Source organism: Tenrec ecaudatus, chromosome 12, assembly GCF_050624435.1.
Source record: "Tenrec ecaudatus isolate mTenEca1 chromosome 12, mTenEca1.hap1, whole genome shotgun sequence".
NCBI classification, from domain to species: Eukaryota; Metazoa; Chordata; class Mammalia; order Afrosoricida; family Tenrecidae; genus Tenrec; species Tenrec ecaudatus.
Window position 1 is genome coordinate 38,139,261 of NC_134541.1, and position 13,814 is coordinate 38,153,074.

Genomic DNA, 13,814 nt, shown 5'->3' on the forward strand with positions numbered 1-13,814 from the left:
TACTTCATTGGTTCCCATTTCCTTAAAGTTGTTTTCTGTGGTCTCAGCTCAAATGTGTTCTCTTGTATATCACACCTATGCATAAGCGGGATATGAAATTTGTGTAAGAATGAACTGCAAGTTCCATGGTTCAAAACCACCAGCTTTACTCCAGCAGAGTTACAGTCGCAGATACCCACAGGCGGCAGTTCTGTCTTATTCGGCTCACTGAGAGTCGGAATGGACTCAATGGCAGTGAGTTTGTGTCCCCCCCCCCTTTTTTTTTGGCTTTATGAGTAAGTGTATATTTCTACTTTAGTTTCAGAATGGGGCCTCTGACCGTCTGGGCACACCACTGGAGAGACACTTTTCCTACATGGCACCCTTGGCATTCTTTCTGAAAGGGTCAAGTCCTGGACAGTGCCGTGTGCGAAGGTTCAGTCCCATCAGAATCTCCTTCACTGGCCACAGACAAGTGCAGTTTAAATCAGTGGAAAGGCCTTTGCCCTCAAACCCAAAAGCTCCTTGAATCAGATCTGACTCTCCGCCATGCTGGAGTATGAGTAGAACTGCCCCAAAGGATTTGCAAGGCTACACATCTTCATGGAAGTTGATGCCCATGTTTCTTCCACAGTCACTAGTGGGTTTTAACCACCTTTTTAAGTCTTTGATCGCCAGCCCAATATTGAAGCCATTCCTCTACCACAACCCCTTCCTGCAATAAAGTCAGGCTGATACTGAATTTATCTGCCAAATCACTTTAAAAGCACATGAGGGAATTGTACTGGGGGACAGCCCGAATTTCCGCTTTTATATCGTCTCTGCTCCAGTTGCTACTTTCAAGTGTTCCAATGAGGCTGAGCATGAACAGATGACTTTGCAGGTCTATCAAGCCACATGCTAACTAGATAACCTATGTTTTCCATCTTGTACCTTCACTTGTTTTTTATTGAAGTGGGGAAACTTCACATACAACTCAACGCATTTTAAAATGACAGACTGGGTATGTGAATACTAAAAATTGATTTGCTGAATGTTATATATGCCACCCCCCCCCCAAGAAAAACACAAAAAACCATTCGATGGCAAAGGCAATGCAGCCCTTCCTGAAGAGGACAGGTAGGGTGAGACGTGGATGAGACACGGGCCAGCTTTGTTCAGGCAAACAGCTTTTCCTCTGCCCCTCCACCTCCAGGATGGAAATGACGGGTTATGTTTTTCTTCAGGGCAGTTTTCTGACCATTTCTTGGCCCTACAAACTTCAAAGTGTACTTCCACCTAACTTGCAGGAACAATGCTTAAGTAAAGCTTCTGTTTTAATGTGCCTAGGAATCACGGCTGCCTCAGGGGAAATAAAACATTGAATGAAGGTTGAGGGGTTGGGCTCCAGTGTAATCTCCCCTTCATGGAGTCTGAGGCGACAGCTGAGATTCTGACGGAGCAAGCTCGCAGGGAAAGCCATTACCACTGGCCCCCGGACTACACGTTGAGCAGCCAGCCTGGAATGGCGATCTTCTCAGTCAAACTGCAGAAGTTAGGGGGAAGTTGACCCCAAGGAAACCAAACGCACTGCTGCCAGCTTGCTTTGGACTCACAGTAAGGCTACAGGACAGAGTAGAGCTGCTCTTTAGCGTTTCTGGGACTGTCCGTCTTTACAAGGGGCAGATGGAGTTGAGCCTCCCTCCTTGCATTTATCAAGCAAATGCTTATCTCATAGTGCTATCAGGGCTCCTAGACAGACATAGCCAAGCCTAACTACCGTCGAGTTGATTCCAACTCTTGGTGACTATAGGACAGGGTAGAACTGTCCCTGTGGGTTTCTGAGCCTCTTTATGAGAGTAGAAAGCCTTGTCTTTCTGTCTCTCAAATGGAAACAGCACTGTAAAGCAAAACAGACATCCATGTGGTATGGATGTCTGTTTTTCTCCATTTCTTAAATTGATGTCCCACATCAATTCTCTCTCTCTCTCTCTCTCTCTCTCTCTCTCTCTCTCTCTCTCTCTCTCTCTCTCTCTCTCTCTCTCCCTAAAGGCATTTCTTTTCCCCCACAAGATGACTGGCAATTTTGTGTTCTAGCCACCCCCAGACATAAAAACACTTGGTTGCTTATCTTGTAAAATCTGCCATGGCTGCTTGCTGGGGCACGTATGTAGTCAGTTTAGTCAAATACATGTCAGTGCATCTATGTGGATGGGGGAGCAGGTGCAAACCCTTAAAGTGTACTTTAAGAAGTTTAACACTTAAGTCAGTCCACCGAGTTGATCCTGTGTGAAGTTGGTGCCAAGCGTCTGAGTTAAAAGTTTTTCCTTTGAAGGCAGCAAATAGATGTCATACATTTGAAGCATTTGTTTATACTAAAATGATGCTCCATCTTTTTTTTTTTAAGTTCTAAAACAGTTTACTGTACAATACCACTGAGCCTAGAGGGTGGTATGAAGGATCTTCCAAAGCAGGTATTTGAGTTTTGATTTAATTGATTTTGGAATTTTCGATGCTGCCTTTGCTTCGAATAAGGTGCTTAAAATGAATGAGCTCCGGGTAGAAAAAGCAAAAGGGGTTGGTTTCATTCTGAAAGGGGATCAGCTGAGGCACCACTTTGATTTTCCCTTAGTGTTGGTGCCTATTTCTTCCCATTTTTGCTCATGGTGGGGCCAGTGGGCAACTGTTTAGAAGCCTCATTATACTTCTTAGGGGTACTTTGAAGATTTCTCATAAGCAACTCCGATGTGAATGTTTTCTAAAGAAAAGCTTGAATGACTGAATTCCTGAGCCGAAACACACCCTTGGTCTCACCAGTTTTATGTACCCTAAATCCCTAGGGGAAAAATAATTTGATTTCTTCCTGTCTGGAGGCCAAGAGCTCAGAGTAGGACGACTAATTTTTGTTCACCGGCTTTATCAGTGAGGATTCTAAATGTTGAAGTGAGCCCCCCTGAGGTTCTCAAGCAATGGGGGCATACTGAAGTTAACACCCCTGCTCAAAGCTGTGTCCGCCCCGCCCCGCAGTCCCCCTCACCCCTCCTCCCCAGGCATTGCCAAAAGCACTTTATAGCTGCAGCCCATTCTGCAGAGGCAGCCTGGGAGCAAACTGCTGGTCTGCTTAAAGCTCTCCCGGTAAGGACCAGGGACTCATCTGGACTGCATTTACACTGGAACCACTTGGCCACAGCACTACGAGAGAATAATTATTGAACTATTTTACTGTACAACTATTTCCAAATTGTTGATTTTTTATTGATTTCAGGAGGCAAGCTAATTGCCCCGTGGCAACTTGATGGTAAGGTTTAATGAAGATCAGGAAACCGAGTTTATGAAAAGCTTTTGTATAGTAACAGCAAAGTTTCAAGAACTGTTTTATACTTCCTGACAGTGCTGGGCCTAGCTTAATGGTTTGTTTTTATTGCTTAAGAGTGTAAAGCTTGCTTTTGCCTGGTGTGTGGAAACTCTGCCCTCATCCCGCATCACGCATTCTTGCTTTCCTCTTCCACGTGGTTTTTTTTCTTTCTGTTTTAATTGCCTACAAATGAGTTTCTATCTTTGCACAGTTAATCTTTTCTCAACACACACGCACACACACACACTCACTCCCTCATACACGCACTCATGCATGCACCAACACACTTATGAAGTTAAGTGTCTGCATTGTTTCACTTTGTTTGGGGTGGAGGTTTTTTTCAGCATTTGGTTGCTAGACAACCAAGCAGACAAAAGTTCAAGATTGAAAAGCTAGTTTTAAAGATGCTGAATCTTGCCGGCTGAACCATTTTGCTGAACCATTTTATCTCGGCCTTTCTCTGGAAGGCTTAGCTCCTTACCAAGGTACCCAGTGCCTTTTGTTGGGTCGTAGCTAGGAGAATATGTTTTGAAGTCTAGCTCTTAGGCGTTATCTGTTTGAGAACTTTCTTAAGTGTTGCTCCCATTTGCTAGAACATGCTTCCCACCTGGGTTAACAACAACATAAAAAACAACCCAGCTTAGTTTCCAAGGGTGTGTTTTAAATCAGTAATAAAGTTGAGCTCCGGCTCCCAGCTGCTTCCATTGTTTCAAAGTCAACGAGCGAGGTAAAAGGAGGGCTTCTGAAGGTAACACGGGCACACGCCGTGCAGAACCACAAGGCTTCACTTTTAAGGATACTCTTCCCAGGCAAGTTGGTGGATGCTTTTTTTGGTAGACGGTCTTGGAAAGGTTTTAAAATATTCATAAAAGCCTAGTTTTAAATCAAAGTCACTTGAATCATTCATTTTCAGTTTAAGGAGTATGTTGTAAATGCACGATCTTTATACGTCTGCCAAGTTAGACATGTGTTCACAAGTTTGTCTTGCATGTGCACACATTTGTGGCTGACATGCGTTGCTTAGTTCTGGTCTGCCCTTCTGCCTTTTTCATGCTCCACAATGCTATTTCTCCCTCTCTCCTTGGGGTTCCCTCTACTGGAAGGCAGTCAAATCCAGGGAAAAGGTTACCCACATTACTGATTCATTTCCAGGCAGGGTTTCCCAGCACCAGGACCAAGCAGGGGGCCCTAGCATTAGTTCATCATCAGCTGTCATGGAAATTAGGATCTTCTGAAGTCAGTCTGGCCTGTACATATAAAATTGTCAACATAGTCTCCAATAAAGACACCTTGCTACAAGCCTAGAAATTATTCTGTCCCTTGGTTTAACCAGTAAATCTGTAGTTCCTCACCAGTGCAGACCAGCCCCGTCCATATTACAATCCAGGGAAACAATTACGTTTAACTAGAAGGGCCATGAAATGAATCCAACTACAAACCAAATGTCAATCAAGAGACGATTACATGGAGAGAGACCCAGGAAAAATCGCAGGGCTCTCTAATGTGTTAGAATCCGGTATGCGCTTGCTGTCTGAAGATCGTGTGGCTGAAATAAAAGAAAATGGGGACCAACTGGAAACATTAGGGGTTGTTTTATTGGAAAGAAAGGACAACCCCAAATCTAGTAAGATCAACGAGCAGCAGCTGACTTCTAAATCCTTACAAAGCACAATAAACCCTTCTGAGATGATACCGAAAAACATTTTGGGTTCTTAAAGGAAAGCTCTCAAGTTACCGGTGAGGTCTCCTTGATTGGATTCCAGAAGAAAAAGAGCAGCCCTCCGCTGAAAGAGAGACGAAGATGAAGGATTCTAGAACAATTTTACCAGCAGCAGCTGTCCAGATGGAAACACATCCCTGCTTTGATGGGGAGATTAGCTTTGGGAAGTTTTCATATTAGCTATTATGTGAGTGAGCCTGTCATCTCACTCATGAGCACTCTCCATGCCAAAATATCCCTTTCAGTGGCGCTGCCGGGTTAGCCGGGTGTCATTGTGTCATCTACCCTTGGTAATTGTCCAACTTCATCAAGGTACTTTGAGGATATGTCATGAATGGGCAGAGAGTAATGTTAGACATCCCTAAAATGTCCTCAGGAATATGCTCGCGGTAGGCAACATCTCAAAGCACTAACATTCCCAGAGCTAATAGGACATGAAGGGTGTGGCACTGCCGTTAATTGACTGACTGTGGTTAGTCGCCATCAAGATGACTATCACGCATGGTGACCCAAAGTACACCCGAATGAAGGATTCTGCATCATCCGTATGATTGCCAGTGCACTTGAATTCATCTCTGGGGTACGGTGCTAATCCATCTCACTGAAGGTCTCCCACACAGTCTGTCTCACCAAACATAGTGACCTCTTCTTGCGATGGCTTTCTCCTGGAAATGGACTGAAAGCAAGCAGGTCCCAATGTTGTGACCTACTAGGTTTACACACAAGAATTTTTGGAAAAAGATCACCAGACTTTTCTTCCTAATCTTAATCTGATGCTCTGCTGAAACTTGCCCAACATTTGTGACCCTGATGGTGTTTGAAACATTACTGGCCTCGCTTCCAGCAACACAAGCTTCCACAGAGCCACACACGAGCCACCACAGTACAACAAAATGGCAGATGGAGAGGTGAGATGAATCTAGGGGACAGGAATTAAGGAACCTTCCCAAGAAGGGTCCCACGTCTACTTCTGACATACAGTTTTCAGGAAAGTGCTCCTGGATATCAGTGTTTCCATCCCAGAAGTATGAACCTAAGAAACATCCTCTGTGGCAGCCTTTACCAAAGCAAAACTCTTAGGAAGTTCCCTGCCTAGATGTTTGTGACATTTTGTTTTCTGGATGTCCAAGGAGCCGGAGACCTAAAAGGCTGTCCCGGTTCCAGTGACACATTCTTCTTTGGCAGAAATAAAAATACGTAGCTTTAATCATGCCCCCATCACGTCTCCAGTCCTCAAAATACACACTATTTCCCTATGGACATCCTTGTTCTCCGTGTCCCTCTCTTTCCCTTCCTCAAAGTGCGGAGATTAAAAAATGCACCAGGGTAAGAAGAACTAGAAGAGTCCACCTTATGTGATAGAAAGAAGGAGGGCTTTCTGTGCTGTCATAAACCTAACCATTTGTCTAAAGACAGCGTCCTTCCAGGTGCCGCTTGGGATGGGGAAAAGGATCCTTTTAGTACTTTCTTCCTCCTCATAGTGATGGTCTGGCATTTCATGGGGAGAAACAATTCTTCGGAGTCCTGTCATGAACCGTGCTTCTGGAGGGGGAGAAATTACTTTTACCATCCGTCTGAAGTGCTGGGGAGCAGGGCCAGCCTGATGTGGGACTGGGGCTTGCCTCTCCTTGGTCTTCAGCAGAGTCAAAGCCGAGAGTAACGTGCCTAGGTTTTGCAAGCAGAAATGGTGATTCATTTGACTTTAACTTTGATGTTAGCATGTTTCTGATGATTCATTAATAATTTCATGTAAAATTTAAAAGGCTGAAAGCATTATTTACTTTTTAGGAATGTAAAACATTTATCAAATAGACTATGGATTTTTTTCACGTGTTCTTCTATGAAACTCAAAATGCATTGAAATGCCATTCAGAGAAAAAGGAGGGAGGCGTGTGATGCTTAATGTTGTGTGTCAACTTGATTAGGCTATGGCTCCCAGTGGTGTGGGAGACATTGGACTGATTGCCCTTCTATAATGTAATGTACTCACCCTCTATTTTGTGATCTGATGTGAGCAACCAATGAGTTAAAAAGCCAGTCAATTGAAACCCAATCAATTTCTTTGGAGGGGTGGGGGGGTTGACCGATCTGGCAAAGGTCACTTTCTTTCTGGATCTTCCATGTGAGTCCTCATCCTCTGACCTCTGGTTCTTGGCACAAGAAACGGAATAGCCTGTCAACTAATCTGAAGGTTTTGAATTCATCATGCTGTGTGATGGAGGGAATGGTGTCCCTCCAGAAACATATGTTTTAAGTCCTAACCCCTATGCCTGTAGTTAAAATCCCAGTTGGAAGTGGGTTTCTTGGTTATATGAATGAGGTCGGAACAATGCAGTCCATCTCTTTGGAGACAAACTAAAACCCAAACCCACTACCATGAAGTCAGTTTCAATTCATAGGAGCCCCACAGGACGGATTTGACCTGCTCTGAGAGTGTCTGAGACTAGAAGTCTCTTTGGGAGCAGAGAGATCTGTAGTCCTTCTTTTGATTTCTGCGTTGTTTTATTTCCCTGGTTGCCCCAGGTGAATAGTGGCCAATTATAATTTGGGTGGCTACTCGAAAGCTTTTAAGACTTTCGGGCACTGTTCCCCAAACTAGAGTGTGCATCAGGTTGTACCCTTTCAGCCAACTTATTCAATATGGATGCTGACCAAATAATCTGAGAAGCTGGACCATAGGAGAAAAAACCTGACATCCAGATTAGAGAAAAGATCATTAATATTCTGAAATAAACAGGTGACAAAACCTTGCTTGCTGAAAGCAAGGAGAACTTGAAACCCTTGTTGATGAAAAGAAAAGACTTAAGTCTTTAGTACGCATTGCATGCTCTATAAAGATATACCAAAATCATCACAACTGGACAAATAAGTAGCATCATGATAAATACAGATAGGACTGAAATTGCCTAGGTTTTTATTTGTTTTGTTTTTCCTTTTTTGATCCGCAGTTAATGCACATAGAAGTAACAGACAGGTAAGAAATCAAATGACGTATTGGGGGGTGGGTAAAATCTGATGCATAAGATCTCTTTAAAGTGTTGAAAATCAAGTATGTCACTATGAGGACTAAGGTGCACCTGACCGAAGCCATGGTATTTTCAATCACCTTATGCAAGTGAAAGTGGGACATTGAATAAAGAAGACCACAGGAGAATGGTTGCATTTGAATTACAGTTTGGGCAAAGAATATTGAAAGTATCGTTGAGTGCCAGAAAAACAAAGAAATGTGTCTTGGGAGAAGGGTAGCCAGAATGTTTTTGGTAGCAAGGATGACAAGACTTTGTTTTACATCCATTAGGCAGAGACCATTCCCTGAAAAAGGGTTTCATTCTTCATAAAGTAGAGGGTCAACCAAAAAGTGGAAGAGCCTTGTGCTGGACCAAGATTCTCTGTGGTTTGGCAGTCGAGCACCCTCCCACAATGTGATCTAACATAATATAATCAACTATGGGATGGAATCTGCTGTGAGCCAAGCAGTCACTTTGGTCATAGACCTGATGATATCTAGCCTAATAGCAAGCAGCCTGCTGAACCAAGGAGCCTGCTGAACCAATGACTGCTGACCTGCAGGCTGCTAACCCAGTAACCCTGTATCTGCTTCTTTCAGTGTCCGTAAGGCTGTCACTTTATTAGTAAAGAGAGTGCTGTTTGCAGGGGCAGTGAATTATTTAATGTGGCTTTTCTAGCCGAAGTTCCTAACTCCAACCAAAGGACATTTTTCTTCATGGGGCTGGTAAGAAGATAGGGGAAGCTACTGTGACCAACTGTGAATAGACTTTCCCACAGTGCCATCCTGCTGTGTATAAAATAGGCCCTCTGAGAAGCAGGTGAAGAGATCTCATTACCAGCAAGAGCCAGGAGTGGAGCATGTCCTCTGGACCCAAGGCGCCTGTGCAGTGAACGACCTAAATCCAGAAGACAGCTATAACATCTGAGGAGTAGGTTCAGAACCAGGAGCCCAAGCAAGGAAGAGCGTGATCCACTTCCCAACCCGTGCAACAGGTTAAAATGAATGCTTTTGTGCCGGAGACTGGCTTGTGGAATTCGATGCCTCTGGGCATTTAACTGGGAAGTTGGGCTGGGCTTGTCGAGCAACCGAAGTGGAGCTGAGTGCCTTCAGGCTGAGACTTTGTGGAATAGAGTGCCTCTGGGCACTTAATTCAGGGAACTGGGTTTGCTGACCTATGGAGCTTCAGCTGAATGCCTTCGGGTTTTAGGCTTCTGTGGATCAGTATGCCCTTTCAGACATTGATTAGCAGACTTGAATGAACTTTGTGGCCTGTCCTGATAAACAAACAACCTGAGCATTTCTCCCTGGCATTGCAACTTGTTAACTTCCTTAATAAACCCTTTGACTATGAATTTTATCTGTGAGTTCTGTGAAGCCATTGAAATGGATATTAGAACCCAGAGAGGTAAAATAGAGAACATTAATTAGGACAACACACTGTTAATATACGGCAGTAATCCAGGAAAAGTAGGGGTATAACTAAAAAAAAACAAACAACTTAATTACAAATATTACTACCAGTAGTTGAAGTATTGGTGAGAAGTACAGTTCTGAGTGATCATGTGTTTGGCTTTTTCTACAATTTCATCAGGATGAGAGATAGAGGGTAGCTGGTTCATTGATGCGACCTAAAATAGACAATCTAGAGATAAACTCAGATCTTGAAGGCACAACTCCAGCTCTGTATAAAAGACCTCAAAGTTTCCACTTGTGTCATAAGAGAAAGTCTTATCTTTTCTAGTAAAGAGCTGATATTGACAAAAACCAAACCCAGAGTCTTATCATAAGAGTGGCTGAATTACAATAGCAGCTAAATTCTCAGCCTAGCATGCTGTCTTTTGTCAAAGTGAAGGTAATCAATTGAGAAGAAATGGGAAACTTTGGATGGGTACATAGGGGCATTGGGCCTCCAAATTCCACTAAGCCAACTCAGCCAACAACACTACCCATCCCATCTGAAGAGAATAATAACCCATTATCAGTAAAATTACTGTGTCCCCCACTCACATTCAAGATGATCCCAATTGTGCATGTTGACATGCATGCTGGGCTCTATCTAGAACAAAGCAGATACCTTACAAGGTATCGCTGAAAGTTCCAGGGAATACCCAACACCCACCATTGCTTCTAGACTTATAGCTAGACACAAGTCTCAACCCCCAGAGGTGCAGTCCCGATGGTGACTCAGGAATAAGTGCACTATACTCCTAAAGAACTGGTACAGTTTTAGTAGATAGTTAGCAAAACTAAATAGCAAATAAACAGTGTTCTAATATGTAAAGACATATACTTAGAAAAATGGGAATGGTTATTCAAGGTGTGGGATAATGGTGCAAGGAACATAAGGTTAGCTCTATCTGAGTTTGTTGATATGGGCCCACTAAGCACAGATTCTCATTTCAATGTTTCAGCTCAAGAGGCTAGAAAAGGATCTCATCGTTTATTTGGTTGGTTTTTGGAAGCAGGATTCTGAGATGGCTTCTATTAGGTTAAGTTGAAGTACTAGATCTACCTTGATCTACTGTAGAAGAATGCATCCAGAGGCTTCAGAACATTGGTATGTTAGAGTGGAGTTATCAGTATATACATCGACCCACACAGGAAGTGTTCCGAGGACACTCCTTTTACCACAACAGTGAACCACACATTTGTGAAGGAAGCGCTAGCATTCCTGAAGACTCCTGTGATTGCTATTTGGTGATGGCAAGGCTTGGCAGTGGGAACTGCACTTAAGACCCCTAACTATAATGGGGCTAACCAGGCTTCCTGTTAGTGGTAGGAGCCGATGGCAGAGACTGGTAGGTATGATTATGGACACACTGTCATTGAGTCAATTCTGATGCATAGCAACACTTTAGGACAAAATGGAACTGCCCCAATGAGTTACCATGACTGTAACTCTTTTCTTTTTTTGGTAAGTGTTTATTTTATTTTATTTATTTTTTGACATACAACTCTTATCACAATCCATACATATACATACATCAATTATATAAAGTATATCTGTACATAATTTTCCCTAATCATTTTCGAAGCATTTGCTCTCCACTTAAGCCCTTTGCATCAGGTCCTCTTTTTTACCCTCCCTCCCCGCACCCCCTCCCTCATGAGCCCTTGATACTTTATATAAATTATTATTTTGTCATATCTTGCCCTATCCGGCATCTCCCTTCACCCCCTTTTCTGTTGTCCATCCCCCAGGGAGGAGGTCACATGTAGATCCTTGTAATCGGTTCCCCCTTTCCAACCCACTCACCCTCTACTCTCCCAGTATCGCCCCTCACACCCCTAGTCCTGAAGGTATCATCCACCCTGGATTCCCTGTGCCTCAAGCTCCTATATGCACCAGTGTACAGCCTCTGCTCTATCTAGACTTGCAAGGTAGAATTCGGATAATGGTACTGGGTGTGGGGGGGGGGGGGAGAGGAAGCATTTAGGAACTGGAGGAAAGCTGTATTCTTCATCGGTGCTATGTCGCACCCTGACTGACTCATCTCCTCCCCTAGACCCCTCTGTGAGGGGATCTCCAGTGGCCCACAAATGGGTTTTGGGTCTCCACTCTGCACATCCCCCTTCATTCACTATGGTAAGAAATTGTTTTTAATGATGCCTTATACCTGATCCCTTTGAAACCTCGTGATCGCACAGGCTGGTGTGCTTCTTCTATGTGGGCTTTGTTGCTTCTCAGCTAGATGACCGCTTGTTCACCTTCAAGCCTTTAGGACCCCAGACACTATCTCTTTTGATAGCCTGGCACCATCAGCTTTCTTCACCACATTTGCTTATGCACCCGTTTGTCCGCGGCAATCGTATCATGGAGGTGTGCAGCCAATGATATGATTTTTTGTTCTTTGATGCCTGATAACTGATCCCTTCGGAACCACGTGATCACACAGGATGGTGTGTTCTTCCATGTGGCCTTTGTTGCTTCTGAGCTAGATGGCTGCTTGTTTATCTTCAAGCCTTTAAGACCCCAGACACTATCTCTTTTGATAGCTGGGCACCATCAGCTTTCCTCGCCACATTTACTTGTTCACCCACTTTGGCTCCAGCCGTTGTGTCAGAAGGGTGTAATTCTTAACCAGAGTAGAAAACCTGATGATTCTCCCAAAGAGTGACTGATAATTTTGAACTGCTCATCTTTCAGGTTAACAGCCTAATGCATAATCCACCGGGACTCCTTTCCATTAATAGACAGCGGTGTAACAGTAGTAATTAGAATAGCTTGATGTATATGGATGGATCGATGCCATTGGCTACTTAGTCAGGGTGTCCTTAGGAGTATAATCGATCAGAAACCCACTGAATATTTACTTGGTCTATACAAGTGGAAGAGCTCTACATTGAGTAAATGGCAGCCTGACTTGAATCACCAGAATAGGCACAGCAGCCCCTCAGTTCATGCCCAGCTTACAGACCCACAACCCTTTGAATGAAGGGTAGGCAATGTGCCTTTGAGGAAGGACCCTACTATGCCACCAAATATTTATACTGTTAATCTTTCTCCCAGCCTTCCTCAAAGAGACCTGCAGCCTTTTGCAAGAGTAGCTTTTCATTTGGGGCAAAGTAAAGAGTCAGATTTTTCAGGGATTACTGGACAATGGCTCGGAGTTGATACTAATTCCTGGAGATCCCAAACATTTTCAAGGCCCACCAGACAAACTAGGGGCATATGGAGGCCACGGTATTATCAGTTCTATAATGTGCTCTGCTGTGAGCCAAGCAGTTAATAAGGTCAGCCCTGATAATATCTCCTTGAGGATGTAGCCTCCTTGATATTTATTTATATATTTTAAATAAAATAATGAATTTATTATTAAAAGATCATTTTATTGGGGGCTCTTACAGTGCTTATAATAAATCCATGAATCAATTGTATCCTTGACATTTAGTTAAATGCTGTGGAGTGCTTAACTTCTTCTCGCTGGCATGGGTCCCACATCTGTCACATCAATAACCAATTCTTGGGCCAATGGCCTTCCATAGTGCCTGTCAACCTTGGGAGCCAGGCTGGCCTAAGGGAAGAATAAATAGAAATGAATGAGTTGAGGTAATGAATGTGCATAATTGTTTGGAGAATACAGTCATTTGAAAGGGAATACTGCTCATGATGGATCAGCAGGATTACAGCAATTTTGTTGTATATATGTGTTTATTAAATGAGAGCTATCAACCCCTGATTATGTGCTAAAGAAGAGGGACCTTGATAATGGAAAAGGCAAGAAAGAGCTTAGAAGAGAAACATCTAGAATACCGGGCAATAGATTGTCTTTTTGATCAGAAGGAATTTTTTTTGGAGGGGCTTAAAATAGAAGGGAAAAGAATATGATGTACATATACATAACAATGAAACAAATAAAAACAAATGCATGTTTTCTTTTTATATAATGAGAAATTCATAAAACAAAACAAATCATTTGCTGTAGAGTTAATTTTGACTCACAGCAACTCTGTGTGCTGCAGAGTAGAACTTCCCCATAGTGTTTTCTTGGTTTTACTATTTATAAAAGCAGATAGCCACGCCTTTTTTCTGTGGTGCCAACCTTCAGGTTACTTGTTGAGTGCAAACTATTTGCATCACCTAGGGTCTCTTAGGGATCCATAGGAAGTTGTAAAGATGGAGAATTCCCAAAGCTTCTCCCAATAGTTACATATAATTACAGTATAACATCAGAACCAGGAATTTGAGATTGGTATAATGCATGTATATATTCCTGTCATTGTATAATGTTTAGATTTATATAATAACCCTGGTAATCAAGATGCAGAAC